General features: G+C 32.0%; 1 non-coding gene and 1 pseudogene across 1 annotated transcript; both read right to left on the minus strand.

The window, feature by feature from the left end:
- Window positions 1-27,453, minus strand: part of LOC149543594 (uncharacterized) — a 60,894-nt pseudogene that overhangs the window by 30,335 nt on the left and 3,106 nt on the right.
- Window positions 24,286-24,357, minus strand: TRNAC-GCA (transfer RNA cysteine (anticodon GCA)). Its single transcript has one exon. It is a non-coding gene; the product is annotated as a tRNA-Cys (tRNA).

The raw sequence follows: 27,453 nt of genomic DNA on the forward strand, positions 1-27,453 counted from the left end.
TTTTGTTGCAGACTGGGCCCTCCTGTATGATTCTCATTATCAGCAAAATTCAAGAAAATTCCAAACCCATTGGCTTGGACCGTACAAAAGCATTTATGTGTTTAAGAATGGTGTAGTGTAACTCTCTACCATTGATCCTATTCGCTTCAAACTCCTTGTTAATGGACATCATTTAAAACTCTACCATAAGACGTCTAGTCAGCAAGATTTCGTACCACAATTCTACTCATCTAGTAATCCAACAATTGCAAATGAGTTTCCCGCTCATCTGTCGTCCTCTCTCTAAAAACATTTCACTCATCATAATAAACTACTTTCTTTGTGAAAGTATTTTCTCCATAATAATTCCACCTCACCTCACCCTTCATCAACTTGCATGATGGTATCAAATGACAACATGACTTCATGGGTTTGTACACATACTCAACTTTAAACTTTTTCTTAATATGTTGATCTATTTTTAGTTACCTTTGTCACTAGAAATTGCAAGAGCTATTGCCTAATTTAGTTGGGGGGAAGGGTATTATATTTCCTTTTTTTTGTTTGTTATAATTAAATGTCAATGTTTATGCTATTCTTTATGTGTCACCACATATTTTTTCCTTTCCATTAATGATCATAAGAGAATAATGTGATGTGATGATCACCTTTATGTCACACACCTTTTAGAAGTTGGTAAGTATGAGTTCCAAGTAAGGTAATTAATAAGCAATTAAGTGATCTTAAATGCTAAAAATATCAATTGCTTAAAACAAGTGCTATCACTCATCTTCTCATATGTTGCAAGTTTTTCCATTTTTGAAAAAACTCCTGTAATCACTCTAGAGGAACAATGGGGGGTGGTTTGTTAAGAAGAGAACCAACTGACCATACAACATTATTGGGAGACCTAGTTTGCCTACCTATATTTCAAGCCAAGGGGTGGATGAATTACAAGTTCAAACTATCTACATGGAATGAGGAGCTTTCCTTAGCATTCTTGAAAATGTTGAGGGATGGTTTTGCTACAGTCAGAGGAGTAAGGGTTATATTTTCACCCAAAATTATAGCAGATATAATGGAATTTCCACTGGAAGGAGAATAGTTTTCAGATGCATTAGATGTAGTTTCAGCCAGAGCCCAACTTATAGTGCATACAGACCCACAACTTCAAATAGAGTAAAAACAAGGTATAATTCGCACATCTTTACCAACACCATTTAATCAATGTGCTACTTATATTGTGAGATATCTTACTTGTGAGGGGAGACATTCATATTTGCATTCCATGCATTTCAAATTTGTGAGCTGCCTAAGACATGATGACTACCCTTTGAATCTTCCTCATTTTATGTATCACATTTTGTTAAAAAGAGCCACTACAATACAAAAAGGAACCTCAAAGGATGTTTCACATCATTTTTTTATTAAGCTCGTCATAGAAAAAGCCCTTAGGGAACAACTTGGGATGTTTTGTGATGATTTTGTTGAAAATAAAGTACAAAACTCTGTTAGAAAACCTACAGAGAAAGTTGAAAAGGAAAGAGAACCTCAGGAAAACCATGCAAACCCTAGCTCTTCCTCAACAAGAACTAGGAGGTCACAAAGAGCCTCAATTTCCACTCTCATAGCTTCTACCTTTGGGTCAAGACCAACATTTGATAAGGGTAAAAGGAAACTTAAAATTTCCCCAAATACCAGCTCTCCTATAGTTCCTAGGGTTTATAAGAAGAAAAGACAGAATGTACAAGAAACATCTCCAAAACCTCCTATAACATCAAAGGCAGCAAAAGTACCCTTTAGGAATAAAACTCAAAGAATCCAATCGATAGTAAAACTCGATGAGGGTGTGTCTTTTCAATCCCTTATTTCTAAAAATGTAGTTAGTGAAAAAGAGCAATCCTCTTTTTCTGGCAAAGAAAAGATCATCATTGAAGAGGGTGAAAGTACAAAAGGATTATCTCTTTTGAAATTACCAAGTTCTTGAGGATGAATGTGCTAGCCCATGTTCTCAAATGCCTCATCTTGCAAGTCTTCTTTATTTGTTGAGATATTTCTCATGCCTTAACTTGAATTTGCATCTTGAACTTGTATCTCAATCTAATTTGAACTTGATTATATTTGAATATGTATTCTTGTGATTATACATGGCTTGATCTTGAACCTGAAATACATTTTGATGATGTATCTTCCTCTCATTTGGATGTCTTCAAACTTGAAGCACTCCTTGTGTAGCTTGATCTCATTTGAAGTTCGAAACTTGATCTTGTAACATCATCTCCATCTTCCACCTTCCAAACCTTACATCTTTGACCTTCCAAACAAAAAGGGAAAAGAATTGAGTTTATTGAATGATAAATTTTGGGATTTTTGAAATGACATTAAAGCTATTTGGACCCACCATATGTAAAAGGTATGTAGTTTCGTATCATCATTACAATATTTTTATTTTCTTCCATTTATTGTACTATATTAAAGTTATTGATCTAACTATTTTATTTTATTTTTAAAGATGGAATGAACAGGGTCCTAAAAAAATAGCTCATTACATCTTTTGAGGAGCTTTTTGGAAAAAATATTTTTGATAGTGGCCTACTTCTCAAAAGAGAATCCAAACATATAAAGACAGCGAGGGACCAATATAGAAGTGGTCTAAACGATAACCCAAAGTACGAGCATCCTATGACTCCACCGATGGAGTGGAATGAAATAATAGAAGATGAAAAAGAGAAAAGGCTACATTGTAAAGGAAATTCACTAGAAAAGGGCAAAAGAAGGTATGTCATTATAGCATTAAGTAGAATGTAATCATGGATTAATTAGTGATCTTTGTAAATATATAATCTAACATGTTTCAAACTTTTCATAGACTACAAGACATATCAAAAGCTACAAAAGTGAGACTACAAATGGATGGCCAACACAAACTTGGCTCTAGTAGCTATATGAATCTTCTCTTGACTTGTACGTAGCAGCAATAGAATTTCATGTAAAAAAAACTTATATAATGTTACAAACAATTTTGTTTAATCAAATCATACATGCAAAATTGATGATATTAAGCAAAATATATAGGGCACAGAATTCAATGTCCAGACCATGGCTAAAGATAAAAAAATTGTCTTCATAGAAGGCTATAAAGTTGTGGCTAGATGCCTACACCAAGAATCTGAAAGCCATACCCAAGAATCTAGTGCACTAAATGAGACATAGGTAAATTGGTCAAATGAAAACTAAATCAAATTGAATAGTTGAAAATTTTATTTTTTGGTGTTAGTTTCCAACATAAATTGACTGCATAAAAATGCGCATAACATTTCACTATAGCCTTCAAATCCAATCATACAACCTGTGCATGATGAATACCATGATGTGCATCATAGTGGTTGAGGTATTAATATTCTATTGGAAATTAATCAAGCAATTATGAATACAATTTAACATCTTCAATTGCAATTTGATGTGTAACCTTCTTTTCAATACTTTAGAACATGTCGAACATCATGGTGAAGGAGTGGAGAATGTTCAAAGTGTTCAACATGTTAACGTGGTGGTGGATCAAAATGTTATTGTACATGATGTGGCATTGTTAGGTAAGAAAAATGCATGGTATGTTCTACTGGTTAAAGAAATACTTGTAACAGTAAAAAAAGAAAAAGAGTATGTGAATTTAACCCATTCACTTGTTATTGCAATAGAGCCTCCTTTAGTGTAGCAGCCTTGTGCTCCTCAAGAGGAGGCATCATAATTTGACATTACACGTGCCACAAAAGGAGGAGAATTAGGAAGATATTGATGCTCCTATCAGCCTTTTCCTTAAGAAAGCTAAGAAAAACAAAAAGAAGAAATGATTTTTTTTTAAATGCTCTTTGATAAACCTTGTTTGATAAACTTTATTGGATAATGAAAGAATGTTGTTTTAAGTAATTATCTATGAATGTTTCATATTAACATTGATTTTTATGTCATGTTAATCAATATTTTTATGTGTTACTGAATTCTTGATTGGTATTTTGTATTAATGAATTGTATATCATTTTAATGAATGTAATGTGATTGAATGTTATAGTTCATAAATGGATGAATGAATTATGTAATTAGATGATAATGGGGAATTTAGATTGATGTTAGGGGGAGGGGGGTGAAGCCAAATAAGCTTCTACCTTCACATGGTTTGCCTCGTTAAGTAGAGAATATTAAAGTATTCTCAAAACCAAGTGAAGATCAAACTAACATACCTTCATTAATTAATCAATTTCATTCATTCTAGGTCTAGAATGATGGGATGATACTCTATGGTATAGGTATGAATCTCTAGAGGAAGATCAATTACTCGACCTTCCAACTTCAACAGCTTTACCACTTGCTTCATTTTCGATCTTGCATCTAGATGGAAGCACCAAAATCAGTGACTGAAGACTTGAAAGGATGAATTTGTCCCAAAAAAAATGTTGAATATGACTGGAACAACTGTGGAAGTACTAGATTCATAGAATTATTAAAGATCTTAAACTATTCATAAAGGTCATAATTATCTGATACTATTATATTGATAATTCTATATTTAATACTTTAATTTTGAAAATGCAACATGCAGTATATTTTGTTGCATTCTCTATACAAGATAAATTGATATAAAAGTTCAATTAGATTACAATGAGCATACAACTGGAACTTGTCTAACCTTTTTCTTTGATTTACTAGTAATAAATTGCTCTACTTTTTTATAGTATTGTTACTATCATAAGCATGTAAATAGTTTTAGCCAATTAGGATGTTTTATATTCAATGTCTTGATAGTAATTCTATATGGTATGATATCCTATTCTAAATCAAGCCCTTATAATTATACGCATCGGATTGGTTACATAGTGAAAGGGTATGTCCCTTTGTTTACAATTTTTTACAATTAACTGACTTATTAACAATTAATTATATTCACATAAAACAAGTTTATAGAACAAAGACTTATGCTGCCTATTATGGTGATGATGATTCAATTAAATCATTGCATTGCATGATATGTTCTACATATTTGATATCTCCTTGTAAATCTACATCATTGATTACTTCTCTTGCCTTGATCTTGATTTTGAATATATAGTCCATCTTCATGCTAACCTTTGACATCTCTAGGTTGTCATTTTGTGTAGCTTCTAGGGCTCATTCCTGCATCAAATAACACATATAGATCCATCTCTCTTGGTCAATGGTGTCCCTTTTTTCATCTTGCCAAGATATAACTTTTTGTTTTGTAACCAATTCATCCATTAACCTAAAAGAAAACTTAAATTCCTGTGAATATGTCGTTTGATCCTCAATCAACCTTTTTGATTCCTAAATATCTTCATCTTCTTTGAGAGTATTCTTTTCTTTGTCCAAGCTCTTATATATCTCATTATGTCTCAAAGCTAGGGGTTTATAAGTAATTTAAATATCCCAAACCTAACCTAATTTTTCAAGCAACTTCTTAAAATGATTTCTGATCAAAGTGCTAGAGACTTCTCTTCTAATCATTGAAACATCTTTCAATTTCGCATTCTCTTCTTGAAATTTCTTTAATTCAATTCTCAAAGCATAATCAAATGATTGTATCATTGGTTGCATTTGAGGCTGCCCTAACTTTAACATATTTTTATATAATATCTTCCAGTTATCCCTCTCAAATGTCACTTGCTTCACACTTGCTTGATTAAACAATGCCAAGTCCACTTGCATACCTACAACCTTGTTAGGCTCTATCACCCCTAATTTTAGTGTCATCAAATGACCAAAATCTAGATCAACATCAATAATTTGTGGGATCTTGTGTGGTGGGTATAAGGCCCACAACAACATTGATTTTTCTCTTTCTACAAATCTTGAACCAATTGTGACATCTTTGACTCCCTGTACATCAAGTTCAATATCCTCTTTAGAAAATTTAATTTAACTATCAAAAATGTATGATGCACTCAAATCCCAACTAGGTAGAACCATCACCCCTGCTTTATTCAATAGTTTCCTTCTTCTTGCCAGATTCATATGCTCAACTTCCCTTTTGATATCTTCCTTCAAATTTGTCATCAGTTCTTGTTCATTCTCGAGAGAGATATTTTGGATATTCTGTCTCAATAATTTGCCTCTATGTCTATACAAAGAAACCATAAACTCTTTGGATTTGATAAAAGCATCATCATTTACAAATTTTCTTGACTCTAAAAGTCTTTCATCCTTCTCAAAATTTATCCTTGCAAGGATCTACACATCATGCTCTAAGGGCTGAAGTACCGACTTGTCTATATTTATTAAAATTGGAACAGGAGAATCTAGAATCTTCAGAATGATGTCTTTAAACTATTCTTTGGATTTTTCCCTTTGTTCTTCTAGTTCCTTATTTTGTTCCTGAACCTTTTGTAGTACTTCTTCCCACTCCAAATTCTTGAAACCTTCCTCATATTCAATGTCTTGCTGAATATAATCACCCAATTTCTATGATTTCCTACAGGCATGAATGTATCCTTCTGGATCATAATGACTCCAGGAATCCATGGTGTACATGTGATATTCATTCTACAATTTCTCTCCAATCTTTTCATATGACTTAGTTGCACAAATAATAAAGTCTCCAAAAGATAAAGTTATTGGAAGAAAATTCTACTTTATTTGTTTACCTCTAAAATGTTGTTTTCTAGATTCAAACATTTGCCTTACAATTTCTAGATATGTAATTCTATCAAGCACTGATGTTGGTAATCTTTATTGCCTTTTTTCCTTCAAACCCAAATACTTTGATACAAGTAATCATATGCATACCAGTCTTCCCAATTGAGTCTGCCAATCCATTGTCCTTAGGTCTTAAAAATCTTTTAATATCAAGGTTGATTGAGGGAAAAGATTGTTGTCCAAACAAAGTGTACAAAGGTTGAACAAAATGATATTCAAATTTAAGGTAACAACAAGCACTAAACCTATAATCCCATAATGGTGTCCACATTTGAATAGGCTTCATTTCCCCATTAGATTCCCTCAAATTCAATTCAAACCCTCACCCCAAAATCCTCTCATTTGCCCAAAATATAAAACCATATTCATAAGAAAGGAATAATTTTTAAAAGTATGGTACTCAACATCTTCAAAGTTAACAAAAGAAGTATGAATATTATCAACAAAATACTCTATGTAATCATAGGGTTTGGGCTCCAGCATTTGAATGTTTGATGCTAACACCATGTGCCCAATTTCCATCAAATTAGGTGCTTCCATCCCTCCTACTTGTCCACATGACTAGTATGTCATGTTTAAGTATGTATTTAAACAATTTGATGTTGAATGGAGGTCCATCTATTGCAGTTAGAGGCTCCTTTTCTATTTTGTGCAACATCAATTTCCATTGCACATATGAAATATCTAACCTCTCATACTCATTTTTCAATTTTGTGAATGACAACATTTTAGTTAGATTTTTAGTGAGTTTAAAAGCTTCATTTAGAGATTCAATAGATATCTTCATGAATTTTTCCCCATCATTATATTATATGCATTTGTCTTTAGCATTATATTTTCTTATAATGACCTTGAGTAACTCCATATTCACAAACACATTTAGCATTGCCAATTTTCCTAAATTCTTCTTCCAAAGATGACAGATAGGTGCCTTGTGATTTCTCCTCACATAATGATATAAAAAGAGCTTATAACCCCTAGTCCTAGTCCATATATATCCAATGTCATTATACTTGTCTTCAATTATTTGATTCTTGACTTAACACCTATAAAAGCCATACGTTCAATGGGGTCTTCATTCAATTTCCTTAGTGGCACTTCATCATCATCTTCTTTCTTCTTCTTATCAGCTTTACCCTTTTTTACTTTCTCAGCTTTCCTCTTCTGTGTAGAACCAGAACTCTCCATGACACCTTCTAAAACTTTCTCTAAGTACAACTCTCTCTAAAAACTTAATACAAACAACAATCTCACAGTTTTCCTTTAAGAATTTGTGAGCTCAAACTAGCATTGACTGTCTTTTATTACCAAATAGATTTCATTCGTGCATTTAATTTTCACACGAATTGAAACATAGAGCCATTTTTTATTATTGTAGCTAATAAACTAGCTGTCAGAAGTCATTCTGTGCACTTATTTCCACACCTAATGAAACATATTAAAACATTTGATCACTACAAATTTCAAAAATATAAATATATAAAATTATGATCGCTATAACTTGTTCTCACAAATATAAAATTTATTTTAACTTCATATCTATCGCTATAGAAATGATGATATCACCATTAGTTATCATTATACTAGAAACCCATCATTTGTGATCTCTCATACACCTTCTTTCTATTAGGAATGGTGATATTAAAACTTTAGGCTTCAATATTGACACTTGAAATGTCGCTATAACATATAGTGATATCCCATAGCTCATCATTGATAGCTATATCTCCATAACACAAAATGTGATTAGTGATCACATTCAAATTATCATTGCAACTCATAGAAATGCCCTTTTAATAATGCAATCATCCATAGCTATAAGTTACAGGGATCTCCAAGTTTCATCACTAATCACTATATCCTTTTTGTGCTCTCACCGCTCAGTGATAGATCATGATCATTATAACATACATTGATATATGAAGACTTATCGCTCATTGCCATACTGAAATTCCATATCCTTCACTCACTGATGAGATACATGGATATAAGTTATAGAAATAATTTAATTCTATCACTCATCGCCATATCAATAATGAGTCTTCTTCGCACAGAAATGAATCCGTTTGCTATATGCTATAGCAATATCATACCCTACTTCAAGCTTCCCAAACTGCAATCTTTGAAAGATACCCTAATATCTGATGCCTCATTGCTATAGTTGTAGTGATAATCTCAAAAATGAGAATGTCTTCAAGAATTCAAATAGGACCAAGGCCTAGATCGATCAATGGATATTTCCATGTGATGAATAAGCCCTAGGAGTGCAATTCTACAATAGGATTCTTTGACTTGAGTGATAAATAGCTATTTTCATCAAAACACAAATCTCTCTATGCTCTTTGGGATACTATATTTTCTTTAGCTAATAAGAGTGCACATGTCCCATATTGTAATAGAAAATTGACCCAAATTCTTTAGGATTCCCTGGGTGGCCAAGTAAAGGAATTCATATTTGCACATCTCAATCCAAAAATTGACTCACTCAGAGACAATCAAAACTTTAAGATTTGCAAACAAAGTGTTTAGCTTGGATCTAGGTGTTGCATGTAGCAACAAGGAAAGCAAAGATGTTAGAGATCTCAAGGAATAGATTTGCAAATTGAAGGAGATCATTGCAAGAAAGGATGTTGAGCTTAAGCATTCACAAAAACCAAATCCCTGAAGATGTCCTACAAACTGTTAATAAATATCATATACACATTTTGGAATTTTTTTTAGATGAACTCTATGCAATTGTTATGATACCTAATCTTATTATTATTAATTATGTGACTATGACTTATTGTTATCAATTGAGGTTTTTGACTTATGTATTTATTATGTTTTCTCAGTATATAGTCTAATTTAACTGATGGAAGAGTTGATTGTAGTTTCTTTTCTTGATTCCCAATTGAATCGATGTCATGCTTTCATCATCATTGTTAAGAACTTAAGAATCGAGTAAATGAGTTGCTTGCTCATGTTTCATGTTACATTGATTAGTTGTTTCTATTACAACCCAACAATTTTTCTTGTAATTGTATTTGAAGGTATGTTCCTAGTACCCTTGCACTTGGGGCAACTAGAGGCCTAACAAAACAAAGGGCAATTGAAGAAGGTTTAATGACTATCGAGGACATAGAAAATCTGAAGCTTGCAGAGGATATCATGAAGACTTATTATGAGATGTATTCTATAACAACTACTAGTCAGCCTAGCACCAGAAATTGCACATTTTCATACATAGGTGAGCTACTTTGGAGGAATCAATAACCTGTATCACATACATTTTGTTATTTTCCTTACTGGTCATGTTTTCTGTAGCTTTTTTTGAGGGTAAAATTATGCATTTGAAACTTTTGAAACTAGAGTTTTATAAAGATGGATTACAGGGACGGAATAAAAGTTATGAGTTCCTAGATGACATAATAATTACATATGCAGACCGCCATAACCTTCTATGACCTAAGACTGCGAAGTCTGTATTTGTGTTGCACCACATAACTCAAGATTCCAAGTAAGATGTTTATCAAAATTAATTGTATCCTACTGCATGTTACAACATCTAATTTTTGCATCTTTTTTCAATCATAAGACTAAGAGATAAAGGAATTAACCCACCACCTGGCAAAAATAGGTATGTGGTAGTATTAATGTAATTATGCACTTATTAGTGATCTTTATATTTATATAATCTAACATATTTCAAAGTTTACATATATAGGCTGTAGGACACATCAACGGCTACACAAGCTAGGAAAGATAAGGTTGGTCAACACCATCTTGGCTCTAGTGGATAAATGAAAATCCACTCATGACTTGTAAGTAGCAGTAAATGAAATTTTATATCAATTTTTTTATATAAAATTACAAATAAGAAATACATTCAATATTGACAATATTATGAAAAAAATGCAAGGCATTGAATATAATCTAGCATGCATAGAAGAGGACAAACAAATTGGCTTCAAGAATGGCTATAAAGTAGTGGTTTCCCACCAGCACATAGATTTTAGTGGCCAAAGAGATGTAGAATATTTGGGTGCATCAATTCACACACATGTAAATAGGCCTAATGAATACTAACAAAAATTGAGAAATTCATTAGAAATAATCCATTTGATGTTAATTTCAAACAATGATAACAATGTGCATGACATTTCATTGTAGCCCTTTACTCCCAACACAAATCCTACTCATGATGATGAAGGCACAGATCCTACACATGACGAAGGCCTTGATGTGCATCACAATGATAGAGGTACATATTGAATTTATATTGAAAATTAATTATATAATTTTTAATAAATTTAACATCTTAAATTATAATTGGTGTAACCTTTATGTGATAATTTTTTAGTATGTAAAATGTCATGGTGACATTGGAATCAAGCATGATGTTAGTGTTGAGCATGCTAAGGTTGGGGTCGAAAACAATGTGATAGTAGATGATGTGGCACTACCAAGTAAAGAAAAATCCATGTTGTGTTCTTAAGATTAATGAAATACTTATAACATTTTAAAAAATTTTAGAATCAAACCCATTTATTTCTTGTTGTAGGGGCGCATCAACCTTGTCCTCGAAAAAGAAGAGCAAGCCTCATGTCATAAGATCAAAACCACAAGAGCCATAAGAGAATGTTGATGATAGTCACAATGTGCCTATTAGCATTTATCTTTAACAAAAGAAAAAACAAAAGAAGAAATGAATGTTAAAAACCTTGTTTGATGATGAATGTGTTGATGATTTTTTTATGAATGTTGCTTATTAATGAATTTTATGTCATGTTATTGAATATTGTTATGTGATTATAATTATTGACGTGTTCACAAATTATTGATGGATGTTTATATGTATTAATGAATTATATGACATGTTAATGAGTATTATGTGAATATAATGATTGATGTGTTCATGAATTATTGATGATTGTTTATACGTATTAATTAATTGTATGTTGTGTTAATTAATGTTATGTGATTATAATGATTCAATGATATAGTTCTTAAATGAATGAATGAAATATTTACTTAATTGTTAATGGGGAATTCAAAGTAATTATAGGGGGGAGGTGAAATGAGCTTCCACCTTCACATGGTTCATCTTGTTAAGTAGATAATATGAAAGGATTCTCGAAACCAAGTGAAGCTCAAACTAAACCTATCAAAATTAAACACCAATATATGGTCCCATCATCAAGTGGATGAAGAACTTCACCATAGTCACTAATGACTATCATTTCTTCCATGTTGATGTAGACATGTCTAATTTACTCCTTTGGTCATCACCAAATTCCACCTAGCACCCTTTACTCAACTTTATAATGCGGCCCTTTACAACACCCAAAAATTGCCTTATTTTCCCAACATGGTTTCTCTATCCTAAATTGCTTGAAATTTCTCCTTTCTTTTCAAGGTCTTAGAGGAATTTCAATTAGATCTTAAAAACTGGTTTTGATCTATAGTGAACGGTCAAAATTACCCCAAACTCCCTTTCTCTATCGATTTCTAAACTAGTTGGTTACTTCCTAGTAGCCCTTTGTAGTTAGCCCTCCAAACAAGGTTTTTGGGCTTTAATTTGTAAAATTTCTTTAAAATTTACCAACCTATTCACCATTCAGGATACCCATTTTGACATTGCATGGTATTTTAGAGGTTTGACTTCCCAACTCTGTCCATATAGCACAAACCCCAAAATGGAGGGTTTATAAGGGTTTTGAAGCCTTTCTTGGTTGCATGCATCAAATGAATTTGTAACACCCTTCAATGTATTTGTGGAACCTTCCCTTGCTAGTTAAGAATCTCCTTTCATTTCTCTTTCATCTGCAAAAGAAACCATGCAATTATCTTGCTTCCTATACATTTGGCAGGCACATTTCTTCATTCATCTCAAGTTGGATTGACCATCAATCCGCCTAGGGCTTGTTGGAAAAATTCACAAACTGACTGTCACTAACTCCAACCTTTTTCATCTTAAATTATACTGATTCTACCTCCTTCCTCAGAGGTTTCATGAGTTTTCAACCATGGTGATAAGAGTTAGACTACATTTTGTAAAAATTGTCCAGTTACAAGGAAAAACTGGCAGCACTTAGCAAATTGAATGGAATATATACATAAATAAATGGAGGGAAAATAATACCTATACAAGAAAATTTATAACAATAATATCTGACTTATATTTACAATAAACTTTCCCATACATGAACAACAAGCAAATACAACATTTTTACTATCAAAAACTCAGTTTGGTATTCAGTTTGAGAGAGTTCTTGTCTCCAGCCCGTACAACTGCCTTTGAAAAGGATTATATGCGATTTCAAGATGGTTAACAACTTAAGGAAGGTGAAAAATAACTATTTTTTCAAACATCCTACCTATTTTCCAAAGTTGCAACATTGCAACTTTTCAATTTTTTCATTTTTTGCAAAGTTGACAATTGCATGACAACTTTGTCTTCCTTGCCACCAATGGAGAAAAAGTGCATGTCTTATGGTTTTTAAAACCTTATTACACCTCACTCCACCTTTCTTAATTCTTGTGACCATATTATGGTTTTTTGACCACCTTTGACTACCTTTGACCACCTAGAAATAACCAAGTAACCAAGACAGTGAACAAATTTTAATCGGGGATTTTTTCTTGCCATATGAGATATGATGATTTTAGTGGAAGTATCCTCTTATACTAGACTAATCTCTAATAATATTGACATGAAATGAAATGTAAAATTTTAATAACATCAATGAGGCTAAAGCAACTTATGAAACTTGTAAACTAGTACACACCTTTGGATAGGAAGTCGAGACATTTACATCAGTTGCAACTTCTTATTTAAATTGCTCTCTAACTATGGATATTGTTCATTGGGTTTACAATTCTACCTAATTAATTTTCTTGAAATAGGTAGTTTGAGTTGCCTACCTCTAAAGTATCCACGTAACTGGATTTTAATGTTGTTGTAAGTCAAACATTCCATGATAAAATGATGTTTGGTCTCAACAACATTCATATTGCAGAATAGGTACATGTCATTTTTCCACTTTCCTTTTGGTATCAACTATTGCTTATCATTTAATATTTTCTCCTATAAGTGTTTTTTCCTAATGATCATCTATGAGATTAAATTCTTTGACATATTAATTTGGCTCATCTATTTTACTTTGACCATATGATACTTCTAAAATTGTTTTGTACAAAATTCCTTATTTTTTCATTGCTAATTGGACACTCTTGAATGTTAACATCCCTTTTTAATCATCTTTTTATTTTGATTCATCCATGTGCTCTTTCTCCTATCTAGTCTTTCCTCTTTGACTAACTTAGGCTAACTATGCTCTTCCATATGTTGGGTTTTCTTTAGGTATCTCAATAGTTGGGTCATTAATGAAGCTTCTAATGGGAAGGTACTTGTTTTTTCCAATAAGATCTCTTAAATAACTATTGTTTTAATTTTGATGTTGGTGATGATGAGATGCTTAATTGAGAAACCCTTATTCCATACCTTTGACCCAAAATTGAGTCTTGCAAGCCAAAAATGGGGTGCTCCTGCACCATTATCCCCCATAAAGTAAGCAATTGTCATGGGACAGTAGGGGTAAGTAGTTGAGAATTGATTCCTCTCTTCTTGAAGTCAATTTCAAGTCCCTTTATACATTGTTAAACCTACCACATTGAATGTAACCAAAATTTATGATGACTTTACATACCTTGTTGAGAATCTTGTAATTAATCCTGATAATTTGTTTGTCTTCTATTTATATTTTGTAGTTATCTAAAGTAATTGAAGCAACACTTAAACTCTTCATTGCAACACTTTTTTTTCTATCTATGAATTGATCCTGTTAGTGAATATATTCAAGAGAAATTTGCAATTAATATGTTGGATATGCTTTATTGTTTATGTTTCAAAGAAAAATTAGAATATTATGCTTAAGCGGATCAATTAATGGAGATAGTATTAGATGTTAACTATGGCAATCTCTTGGTTTCAGGAAATGTAGAAGGAGGCCCTAGTTCAATATACAATCTCAATTGATATGCATAGGACATCAAATGGAGCTGAAAAATACAATATATTTGCATTTTTTATATAGGTCATTAATGTAAATGTGGCGCATTTTTTCAACTCCACCTATTTTCCATGCATATGGAACATTGTTGCACATGAATTCTTGATTCAGAGTGGTTAAATCTTATTCTAGATGAGAGGGAGAGAAAGCAAAGACATATGGATGCTTAAGTGGCTATAGACAATGATTCTTCACTATTTACATTGTAGTTATATCGTTGAGTTCCTTATTTTGACTATTGCTACACTCTACATTTTTAAAAGTAATGTTTTGTTTCCTTTATTGAAATGTATCATACCTTCCTTCACTAAAATTGATCTGCTCATTGCAACCATATTGGTAACATGGTTATCTTAGTCTTCTTAAAAAAAAAATTATAACACTATGGATCTTAATATGCATATAGCACACTCACCAATGCAACAAAACTAGAACATATATTGAAACTTTTTGACATCTTTTGTAATGCTAATTGATCATGATTTCATTGTATTTGGTTGCAGGGTACCGAGCAACAGAACTAAATTAGAAATTGAAGTTGTAGGATAAAGAAAGAATTTCTCCATCATTTGAGGACAATTCCAGGTAAGGATTGAATCTATTTATGGTTTGGATCTAGAAGGAAAGTATTGATAGCAATATTTTTTTAAGATTTTTTCATAATGTTGTTTTGTTGCATGTTTGGTGTTGAATGAGGGATGTCAATCGATGGTCTTCTCCTTCTTATTCTAATTGGATAGATTGTTATTAAGGCTTCTCTAATTGTAGTAATATTTAAAGGATAATATCTAGTTGATCCCCTCTTGAAATGAGTTTGAATCCCATCTTATATCTTGTAAGGATACGAAGAGACACACCCCTCCAAGCATAGATTGGTTGGTTATAAGTGGGTGTTACACACAATGTTTAAATAAAGATAAGCTCTCAACTATTTGTAAGATACAACTTCTCACATCATCTACCCTTACCAATGTCACTGTTCAAAACTCAACTCCTAAACATCAAGCACTCAAACTTTGATCAGTCCATCAACTGTTGAGCATATTGTAAGGTCCAAATTTTGATCTCAATCACAGTTTTTTATCACACTCTCATCATGAAACATATTTTCCTTCCCTATTTCAACACCCTTGGGCTCTTCAAACACATTATTTTCCATCCTTGATGTCCATTGAAAATTACCATCACTATCAACATGTAGACAATAAAATGTAACTTTCCCTCTCTCCCAACCAACCACATTACATCTTTTCATTTATCCAATCCTTGACTCTCTTTATGCCTAAGGATGCTACTTGTGACATACCCTTGAACTAATATATGATACTAAACCCCCAATAGCATCCTTAAATTTGTCAAATGTATGAAAAACAACTATATGGAACATCATTCACCTATCAAACTAGAAAATGTATTCCCCCACTCTTAAATCAATAGGGACACTTACTCCCCATAGACCAACAATTGCCTTACCTTGGATCACCAAAAAAATAGAATTCTTACACTCCTAATGTTGCTAGCATGACAATAACCAATTACCTTGGATCACCAAACAAATAGGAATTTTATGAATTTTTTTTTACAAAACTAGGCTTTTCATCAAAGTTTTGATGATCTTTAGTCTATCTATCGATGGTCATTTTCATTGATGACATGGCAATATCATCAAAATATCATATGATTTCGATGATGTTTCATCGATCTTTCAACGAGGCCTACCATTGATGGCATGGCAAGCTTGTCGATAAAAATCTCCTAATTGTCAAAGTTTTCACAAGGCTTGTCATCGATGACATGGAAAGCTCGTTGATATCAATCACCTAATCATTGAAGTTTCAATGAGGTTTGTTGTCAATGGCATGGCAAGCTCATCAATAACAATCTCCTAATTGTCAAAGTTTTGACGAGGCATGTCATCAATGGAAAGGCAAGCTCACCGATACCAGTCTCCTAATCATCGAAGTTTTGGCATTTCCTAGTAATGGTTTTATGCCGCCTCATGATAGAGATTGATAATTTTCAATGGGATTGTCCGCCAATATATCGAAAACCCTAGATTTTGTCTAAATTTCAACAAAATTATAGTGACACAATTTTTTGACCATTGCCCATCAAAATATCAACCAACCCTTGTCGAAAAATAGGTCCAAAATTACTAGTGATCACAATAGAAAAAAATTGTTGTTGGAAGATCTTCAGCTCTAAATAAATTATGCAAATACAAGAAATGATCATTTGAAAGTCATTACTTCCTCATGATGTACACAGGGGGCAGTTTAAAGTCATGCAATCACACATATGACATCAAAATTTTACATAAATTTAAACTCTCTCTGAAATATAGTATCATTTTTTATGACCTCTTAGTAATAAGTTGTCTGTTATGAAGTGTTAGACTTCCTCTAAATCTAATATCATACTTCAGACATCCTAGTAGCAAGTCATGTTGCTCCTTGGTTCAACAAGTATCTATTAATCTAGGAATGTTACAATCTAGATATTCACATAAGGACTTCCAACCTACATACATGGAACTTCATCTCATGAATCATAGTCTTTTAATTGTTATAGTTTTCTTATTAGTGAAGGAACTATCTCACCATAGTCTACTCCTTCTAAACCAATATGACCAAGATTCTCAAAATTCAACTAAAACATGTCTTATATCTTCTCCCTCTATTACAAAAGAACACCTCTAACATATGTGCTAGACTCCCTCTTGTTATTGAAGGGTAGTCATATATCATTCTTTTCTTGCAAGAACATCCTTAAAGATAAGGAACAATATCAAGGAAAATAATTCTCATAGTACGTAAAGAAATACAGTTAAGAGATAGAATATAGTGAGTAGATAAATGTAAAACTCAAAGCTAATGAATACTTATATGTGCATCCTTGATACAAGTTGGTTAAATGAAGGTCCATATCCATCAAATCATAAAATTCTTTCTTAGATTGTTTGAGAGACATCTCTTTTGAATCATCTCCTCACTAAGGATGGTTCAAATTGAAACTATGATAGTATTTCTTCTCTGACATCCCCCCTCTAAAGATGGTTCAAGTGGGAATGGAACATTAATTATTATTGAATGGGTAAGCTACCATAACTTGTGTAGGATTTTAAATATCACAATGAATGAGGCTAGGCGTTTAAATGCATATATAATGGATTTCGAATGGTAAGCTACAATTAAATTTTGGTTGGGATGTATCTTAATCAATGATATCAAGTGTAGGTGTTGGATGAATTTGATGGAAGTTTAAATATATAAATACTTAAAATTATAATTTCATAAGTAAAGTAAATTTAAAATTTCATGTGTCACATGCCCCAATGAGGGAGGCTAGGTGTAAGTACTAGGCACTAGCCAATAGCTGAATGTTTGCACCAACCAATAGCTATTTTAGCTACTTCCATCAATTCGATGTTTGCAATAACATCCATATCATTTGTTAATGCCTATATATAGATAAATCTAACAAAAGAGATATCCCTCATTCTACACCCCACAAAGGGAAATTAATAAGCAATTATTTTCTTCTTCTTTATTGAAACTCAATTATCATGTGAGATCTGCCATAAGTCATGAACAAATCTACCTACAATAGCCAAGACCTAGTTTATAATCCTCAAAACAAATGTTAATGTAAAATATTAAATAAGATATTGTATCCAATTTAAAGGGATTTCTACTTATCGATGGACCAAATGAATCTGATAGAATAGATGATCGACTTAAGCCTAATTGAAGATCCATATTCCTTGAAAAGGGAAAAAAATTATCAAAATTAAAAAATTATTTAAAAAGACATTAGGGCTCGAAAGGCATATTATCAAAACCATTTAGTTTCTTTTTCGAAACATGGAGACTTTTAAACAAAACAAGAGGATTTTGGCCTAGGGTACAATAGTATCACAATGCATGAGTGAGTGTGAGATTCAAATTCAATTCTAGAAAACACATCATTCTAGTATAAATATGGACATGAAAATTTTGATAAGACGAGAAGAATTATAGGCAAATTAATGGATCCTTCAAACTCATTATCTCTTACCAATGTTAGTTTATTTGAGATATTAGAAATGATTTTTAGTTTATTTGAGATATTAGAAGTGATTTTTCTTTAAAAAATATTTTCAATTGAACACCTAAAAGATTTGAAATTAAGTAATAAGGAATTGAACTCGTGATCAGGGCCCATGCAAATAAAAAACCCTAGTATCTATGGGAACAAATAAAAACAAAGAACTCATATTGGTTAAGACTCATATCTACTGCCTATTAAAAAAAGTTGAAAAAATTATATAAGCGGGAAAATGTGGATGGGCAACTTGATGAATATCCAAGTCAAGCCCTTTAGTTAGTGAAAAGTGGGGAAAATTAAAAATAGACCATTAATTGAGTAAAGAAATTTACTAAAGATCCCAACTAGGGATTTTTTTGAGTCTTGACACAAGTTTACAAATATCCAGTTCAAATCACACCCCATAGACAGGCATAGAAGAAAGCTTTATAACATAATAGATTTTCAAGAGCCTAAATGGTAGTAGATGTCAAATTTCTATCAAAATCCACAAAACTTAGGTATAATACAACAAATATGATTTTTTTTTGGCCCTCTATGAATCCATCAACGATATGAAAACACTGTGACAAGTGCTTTCGAGCTACTTCATCTTCTTCATATATGAAAAATTATGGTTAAAGAGCAAAAAAACAAAAGACATCTACTTTCAAAAGTGTCATATAGATAACTAATTGGCATTAAACTATTCTACTAAGACTGTCATTTAATTATCTTGATAAAGTGAGATATATAAATTTGAGATAAATTATGAATTTATTAGTCCCTGCCTTATATATAAGGCAGGGAACTAATGTTCCCATTAGACCCCCTCTTATTAATTTTTTTGTCAAGAAAACAAACGTGAATTCCATACTTCCTAAGATTCTATTTTTAAAATGAATTATAGTAGACAAATTCCAGTTTTTTGATTGGTTGAAAGCAATTTTCCTGGGCATAAATCTGATTTATTCGAAACAAAAAACAAAGAAAAATAACAAAATATCAGAATGAATTTATTGTCTATCAATTGTATTTAATTTTTTTTAGGAAGCGTGCTGGTGAAAGTTTTCCATCCGATTAGATAAGTAATAGGCATGGGTCCTAAAGTTGACTTTTTCTAAAACTATATGATTAACAATGCATATGAATCAATACAACGATTACTTGCTTTGTTGCAATAGAATATGAAAATAAAAGAATTTGTTTAATAAAAGTGGTGGTAAAAAATAAAATAAAATTATTAATACAATTATTTTATATCACTTTTTTTAAACTTCACTATAAAAATGCTTTGGTAAGAGTGGAAAGGTTATTTTTATTTTGATAATAGAAATTTTTATATGTTTTTTTTTCAAATAAATCTAATTCTTATTAAGAAATCAAGATAATTAAATTTATTCTATATATTTCATTAAATTCTTATATAATAATCATATTTTTAAAAAATTATATATATAATTATTTACTCACATAATGTCAAATTATTCGAAATATGTTAAAAAGATTAAAATATAATTTCTAAAACTATTATTTCATTACTAAATACATTTTTTAAAATAGAATATTTCCATAGTCTAAATCAAAAGGCAGGGACTGTAGCTCTCCAAGAGCTCTTGTTTGTAATGTAAATTAGTTTTCTCCTTACTATTTTTATGTCCAACCAATACAAGAACACATAATTTTAGTATTGCTAGGTTGAGACTTATGTTTCCACATCACTTTACACCAATTAATATATCTTTGAGAATTGTGCAAATTTTTCTTACCTATGGTCTCTAATAATTGTATTGTATTAATATATTTTCATGCAATATTTTCCTAGTTTGTAATTGAACATTGTTATTTTAGCTAGTGGTTTAATTGACTTTTTGCTTTAAATTTTTTCAGTCTTTTAGGTTGTTGATTTCACTTATCTATAGGTGAAGACTAATCTATTTGTAACAAAAATTTGCAATTATTTTATTGTTTAAAAAAATACATTTTATAATATTTCTTTAGAACTATTGGGCCAAAGATCTTTATTTGAATGATAATTTTTTTACCTCAGTCTTCTAATTGACCTCTTTGCATTTTCACCTTAGACTCCAAATCTTTTTATCTTAGAATATGCAAGTGTTATGCATAGTTTTTACATTTTATTTTATTATTTTATGACTTTGATCATTATTAATAATAGTATATTTTAATATGTTATATTATTAAAATATTTGAATTTTAATTTAAAGATAATTTTTATTATTATAGATAAATGACCTAAGCTTTGATACATCATAAACTACATAGATACATCTGGATAATCAACTTTTAATCCCAAGTTGCTTTTTCCACCTTCCTTCTTGGTCATTCTTTTCCATTCCCATCTTCTGCCTCCAATCAAGATATGTATGTAATTTAAGCACTACATCTTGCACTTATGTTAAGGATAAAGCTCTAAAAAGTCATGAAACATTAATACAAAAAGGGCATAGAAATGAAACGTAAAGTGATAAAAGTATTTTCTTAAAAAATATATATATATACATATACATCATTAGGAAATACATCTAATAGAGAGAAGTAGTTATTCCTTGGCTGATAAAATATATCTTAAGAAGTGTGATTATCTATTTGTTACATTGAAGGGTGTTTTGCCATCATAGTTACATAAAAATACAACAATAAAAAACATTTATTACTCTATTGGCATAAAATGGGGGAAAAGAGGCTCCCCATCGTTATGAATGTCCATCAAGTCCAAACTAGATGATTCCAAAACCTCCAAATTCACCTCAAACTCATTTTCTAAGGCTTCAACACCATCTTCCTCAACAAATCTATCTATCCAATCATATTGTCTTGGGATGCAGGATATAGGTAGTGGGTAAAAGCTAAAGAAAGATCCTTGAATCTTCTCCAGGATAATGAGATGAAAACCATGGTTGAAATTATAAAAAATCTAAACCATCCTTAATTTAGATGGAGACCCTATATTGAAATTTTGACTTCTTATGTCTGACCTTCTTCTATACCTATATTAGCTAATTCATCTTCTCTTTGATTGTCCTCCTAGTATGTATGATTTATTGTGATATTGTCAAAGGTCTGACATAGTGAGAGGGCTCTAGATAAAATTGAGTCCAGTCTCCAATTAATGAGGGATCATTTCCTTATAGTATTTATTATAATTGTAGATGCCTTCAATCTCTACATTATTGCAACCAAGAGTTTATACAATTTTAGTCCTTCAAATAAAGTTGTTAATTCAGCCCAATTAGTAGTTTTTATTCCTATATACCTTGCTAAATTTTCTATCTCCATGCCTTCTAAGTTATGAATACTACAACCAATGTATGTTTAACCTAGATTCTCTCTTGAAGCTCTGTCAAAATTGAATTTGAATCATGCCTCCTTGGGTAGTTTCCATTGGCACATCTCTCATTTTCTTTTTGAAGTCCCCCCTTACTCCTATAAAGGGGGGTAATTTTAGACCTATCCACTTGCCTCTCATTTTCTCATTCCAATGAGACATTAAGGCCCCCTTTATTTTTTTCAAAACCCAACTATTGGTAAGTTCAATGACAAAAGTCTCAAGTTTAATAAGAAGTTGTTCTACATTCATCTTCTTATCCTAAAAAATTCTTCGATTGTGTCCCTTCCATAATTCCCATAGGGTTATGGAAGGTGTAGATATCCATAGAGAGCTATAAATACTATCCTTTCTATGGAGGGGCCAAGCATGTAGTGTATCTGTTATAGTTCTCAAAAATGCTAATACCCACCCCAATTGTGAACATGGCCATTTCCAGAATTGAATCGAATAAGGGCAATGCAATAAAAGGTAGTAAATGAATTCTTCCTCTGTTTTGCATAAAGGACATCTACTTGGGTCCCAGTATCCCATTTTCCTAAATCTTTGTGAGGTAATGACCTTCCTTTTTAAAATTAACTAGGCGAAAAACTTCGCTTTATTCCAACATTATGTTGTAGGGAGGAAGACGTTTGTGCTCATCTGGAGAGACTTGAGGAATTTATAGCCCCTTCTTTGAGTTGTATTCCTCGCTCTTACTTCCATCTCACATCTATTTCTCCTTGCCAAAATTGAAAGTTAATTTCCCATTTGATAAGGTTCCTTTTAGATCTTCCTCTTCTTTGGGTGGGAGGTTCATGTCCTTAAAATCCTTCCATTTCCAGCGTTTTACTCCATCCTCAAAGGTCACATAATTTATAATTCTTTAAAAATAATTTATTTATAACTAACATTCAATAATAATTAATTTTAAAATAATAAGAGTTTTATTAGTTTTCAAATCTTTTGAGCAATAAAATAATTATTTAAATAAAAAACATTTATAAATAATAAATATATAGAAAAAAATTAATTTAATAGTAATATTGATTATGTATTATTTAAAATTAAAATTGAACTGTAAATTAAAAATGATTTGCAATTTTAAAATTTTAGATTGGGTAATATAACCTATGATTTTATTACAAATTTTATTATTTTCCATTTTAAAAAGTTTGATTTTGTTCAAAATCTTGAGGTAAGTCACCTACCTCCCTATTGTTCTTGAATCAAATAGTGGTGTCATTTTTTTCATTACTCCTCTGTTAGATGAACAATGCTTCTACAAACTCTTTGTCATCTATCGCTCCATCGCTAACGTCTTAGAAGCTCTAAAAAATTAAAACTTCAAAATATCTAGGAGGGTAACGGACAAGAAATCCCAATCTTCACATAGAGTGAAGAACTTTTTCTCCCATAGATTCAAATGACAAAATAGGGGCTTGATATTGAGCCTCTAGTGACCTTTATTTGGAGGGAACTTGTTTGGGGCTCCCCAGTCGTATATAATTTGAATATTCAATGGTGACGTTAAATACAAGGCTCAAAGTTTACATATAATGATGTTCCCCATGTTGAGTGAAGAACATTGAACGACAAAGGCCATGCCATATTCCTTTGACTAAGTGCAAAAAAGAAATATTAGATTAGAAACACATAAATTTTGTAAAAATGTCAATGAGATATTTTTCTACCGAAAAGGAAATATCCCGTTCTTACTCAAAATCAGAAATATATTTTGTGCTATGAATTGATTGATTGATTGATGGCAAATGTAATATTTGTAGTCATTTAACCTACATAGAAAGTCTGAAGTTATTACTAAATAATAAAAATTGACTTTCATTTAACGCTAAAAAAATAAAAATATGAACTTAGTTTTATGATAGGATTTAAGATCTGCAAATTCATCGCTTGAAGAGATTTCATAACGGAAAGAATGCAAAAAAAAGCCTACTCAATTTTTATCACTGCAAACTCATCACTTGAAGAGATTTCATAACGGAATTAATGCAAATAAAACTACTGTAATTAGGTTTGTGACGAACTCTCTTTTGTTCATTTTCGTGTGTTACGAGTAAAATAGGAAACAAAATTGCAAATCAAATTAGACTGTCAACTTTACTAATTGAACAGCTGAATCTGAGATGACTTAGGACCCACCCGGATTCGAACCAGGGACCGCCTGATCTGCAGTCAGATGCTCTACCACTGAGCTATAGGTCCTTGTCGATTGCTCATAATATTTATAAATTCTAATTCCGGGCACTCGAAAACAAATTCTCTTTCCTGGTTAGCACCACATTAATTCCAAAAACTTCTTTCACTTCTCTTTTAAATATTGTCCAAACTCATTTTTATTTATTTATTGTGATTTTAAAAAAACCCAAGTTTCATCCTATTAATTTTTGTATATAAAACTAGCTATATATACTTCTATATATATTACGCCGAGATTAATCGTTCTCGAGGCGCCTATTTTTATTTAATCCCAAAGTTATTTTAATCGAAGTTGGGATTAATGAAAATAAAAATAGGCGCCTCGAGAACGATTAATCTCAGCGTAATATATATAGAGGTATATATAGCTAGTGGCAGTCGTGGCGCAATAGGAAAAATATTTACTTTTTATTTTTTATTTTGATAAGGTTACTATAAAATTGTTAATTAATTTTTAATTAGAGTTGTATGAAGTTAGTATAAAATTATGCTTCAAAATATTTTTAAAAATTTAATATAAGGAGTTTAATATAGATTAAAAATATATTTTTTATTTTTGGGATATTGTAATGTAAAATGTTATAGTCATACATAGATATATGGTTAGGGACAAAGTTACCATTATAGTTAATGTTAACCTTAGGGATAGAATTAGGGTTAGGGTTAGCATTAGAGTTAGGGTTGGAGTTAGGGTTAGGGTTTGAGCTATGGTTAAGGTTAGGGATAGAGTTATGGTTATGGTTATTGCTAGAGTTATGGTTATGGTTTAGATTAGAGTTATGTTTATGCTTAAGGTTAGGGTTAATGTTATGGTCATGGTTAAGGTTAGGGTTAGAGTTATGGTTATGATTAGGGTTAGTGTTAGGGTTATAGTAAGGCTAACGTTAGGGTTAGGGTTAAGGTTTGAGTCAAGGTTAAGGTTAGAGTTTAAAGGGTTAGGGTTTGAGTTAGGATCAAAATTAAGGTTAGGGTTAAGGTTAGAGTCCAATTATGGTAGAGTCAAATCCAAAGTTAGAGTTATGCTCATGGTTAAGGCTAGGGTCAGACTTATGCTTATAGTTAGGGTTAGGGATAGGGTTAGAATCCAATTATGGTAGAGTTAGAATTAGGGTTAGAGTTAGGGGTAGAGTTATGCTTATGGTTAATGTTAGGTTTAGAGTAATGCTCATGGTTAAGGTTAGGGTTAGAGTCATCATTATGGTTATGGTTAGGGTTATAGTGGGGATAGGGTTAGGGATAGGGTTTGAGTCAAATATATCTTTTAATTTAATATAAGGAATTTAATTTAGATTAAAAAAAAAAAAAATTTGGGATATTGTAATGTAAAATGTTATAGTCATACGTAGATATATGGTTAGGGACAAAGTTAACATTACAGTTAATGTTAACCTCAGGGATAGAATTAGGGTTAGGGTTAGCATTAGGGTTAGGGTTGGAGTTAGGGTTAGGGTTTGAGCTATGGTTAAGGTCAAGGATAGAATTATGGTTATGGTTATCATTATAGTTATGGTTAAGGTTCAGATTAGAGTTATGTTTATGGTTAAGGTTAGGGTTAGAGTTATGGCCATGGTTAAGGTTAGGGTTAGAGTTATGGTTATGGTTATGATTAGGGTTAGGGTTATAGTAAGGCCAAGGTTAGGGTTAGGGTTAAGGTTTGAATCAAGGTTAAGGTTAGAGTTAGGGTTAGGGTTTGAGTTAGGATCAAAATTAAGGTTAGGGTTAGGGTTAGTGTCCAATTATGGTAGAGTCAGATCTAGAGTTAGAGTTATGCTCATGGTTAAGGCTAGGGTTATGCTCATGGTTAAGGCTAGAGTTAGAGGAAGGGTTATATTTAGAAGTTTTCTTATGGTCACAGTTATATTTAGGAGGGGAGTACGGGTTGGGATTTTAGATTATATTTATTATTATATAAGGTGCCCTATATAATAATATGTATATTCCCACGCTCATGGATAAGGTTATGGAAAGAAGTAGGACCATGGTTATTAGTGTTACATTTAGAATTTCATTTAGGAGGGCATTGTGTGCTATTTTTTCCCCCTATTCAACCCATCACTGATGTCTGATCTGAGAGACCTTAAATGGGATAGGTTCTTTGCAGAGGGTTAACATCGCTAAATTTGGCGGCTAACATTTTGTGTTGGCTCGATTTCTTCATTGACCACGCTGGATCATTTTTTCTTGGTTGGGTTGATTCATGTTGCGAGATTCGATAACTCTTATTTCTTTGCGAGCTATCTTCCCATCTTCCCAAAAGTGCAAGATGTTGCCATGCATTCCCATTCTAACTTTTCTTTATACGCTAGTGTCTTCGAAACACTCTAAAGCCTAGAATTGCACAAGATGCTACCATGCATCTCCATTCTGATGCATCGTCATGCTACATTGTTTCTTCAATTCTCTGAAGCCCAAAATTGCATCATGCTACCACGCATTGCCTTTCCAACATTTCCTCACTCCACAATTCTTTCATGAGTCTTTGAGACCCAAAATTGTGCCACATGGAGGGGGTTCACACCTTTTGTGCTATCTTTTTCGTTTGTTGGGAGGAATCTCTTCACTACATCTTAATCATCCATTGGAAATAAAGCCAATCTTGATCGACGAATGTGACTTAATCCTTCATTGGGAGGAGTTTCCTTGTTGCATCTCAGTCATCCTTTTTGAGGGGAGAATCTACATCAACGGTTGTGATTTAATCCTTCATTGGTGAGGATTCACAATGCATCTATGTCGTCTATTTCGAGAGGAAGACCTTCATCGATGACCATCATTCATTTTTGGGGAAACCAAATTCCCCCTTGGGATCAACCTTGCATTTTTTGTGGAAGGTTAAGACATCATGTTATCTCTTTTCATAGTTTTTTGCTAGCAACATGAATGTCTTTCCTCTTCTTTCCATGAGTCTCCATTCTAGCGCCTCCTTACGCTGCATTGTTTCTGCAATGCTCTAAAGCCCAAAATTGCGTCATGCTACTACATGTCACCTTTCTGACATTTCCTCACTCTGTAGTGCTTTCGCGAGGCTCCAAGACCCAGAATTGTGCCATGTAGTGGGGGTCCCCACCTTTTGTGCTATGGTTACAATTTAGATTTTAGGGT

This window comes from Cupressus sempervirens, chromosome 8 (genome assembly GCF_028749045.1).
Source record: "Cupressus sempervirens isolate cs-2001-9-10 chromosome 8, ASM2874904v1, whole genome shotgun sequence".
NCBI classification, from domain to species: domain Eukaryota; kingdom Viridiplantae; phylum Streptophyta; class Pinopsida; order Cupressales; family Cupressaceae; genus Cupressus; species Cupressus sempervirens.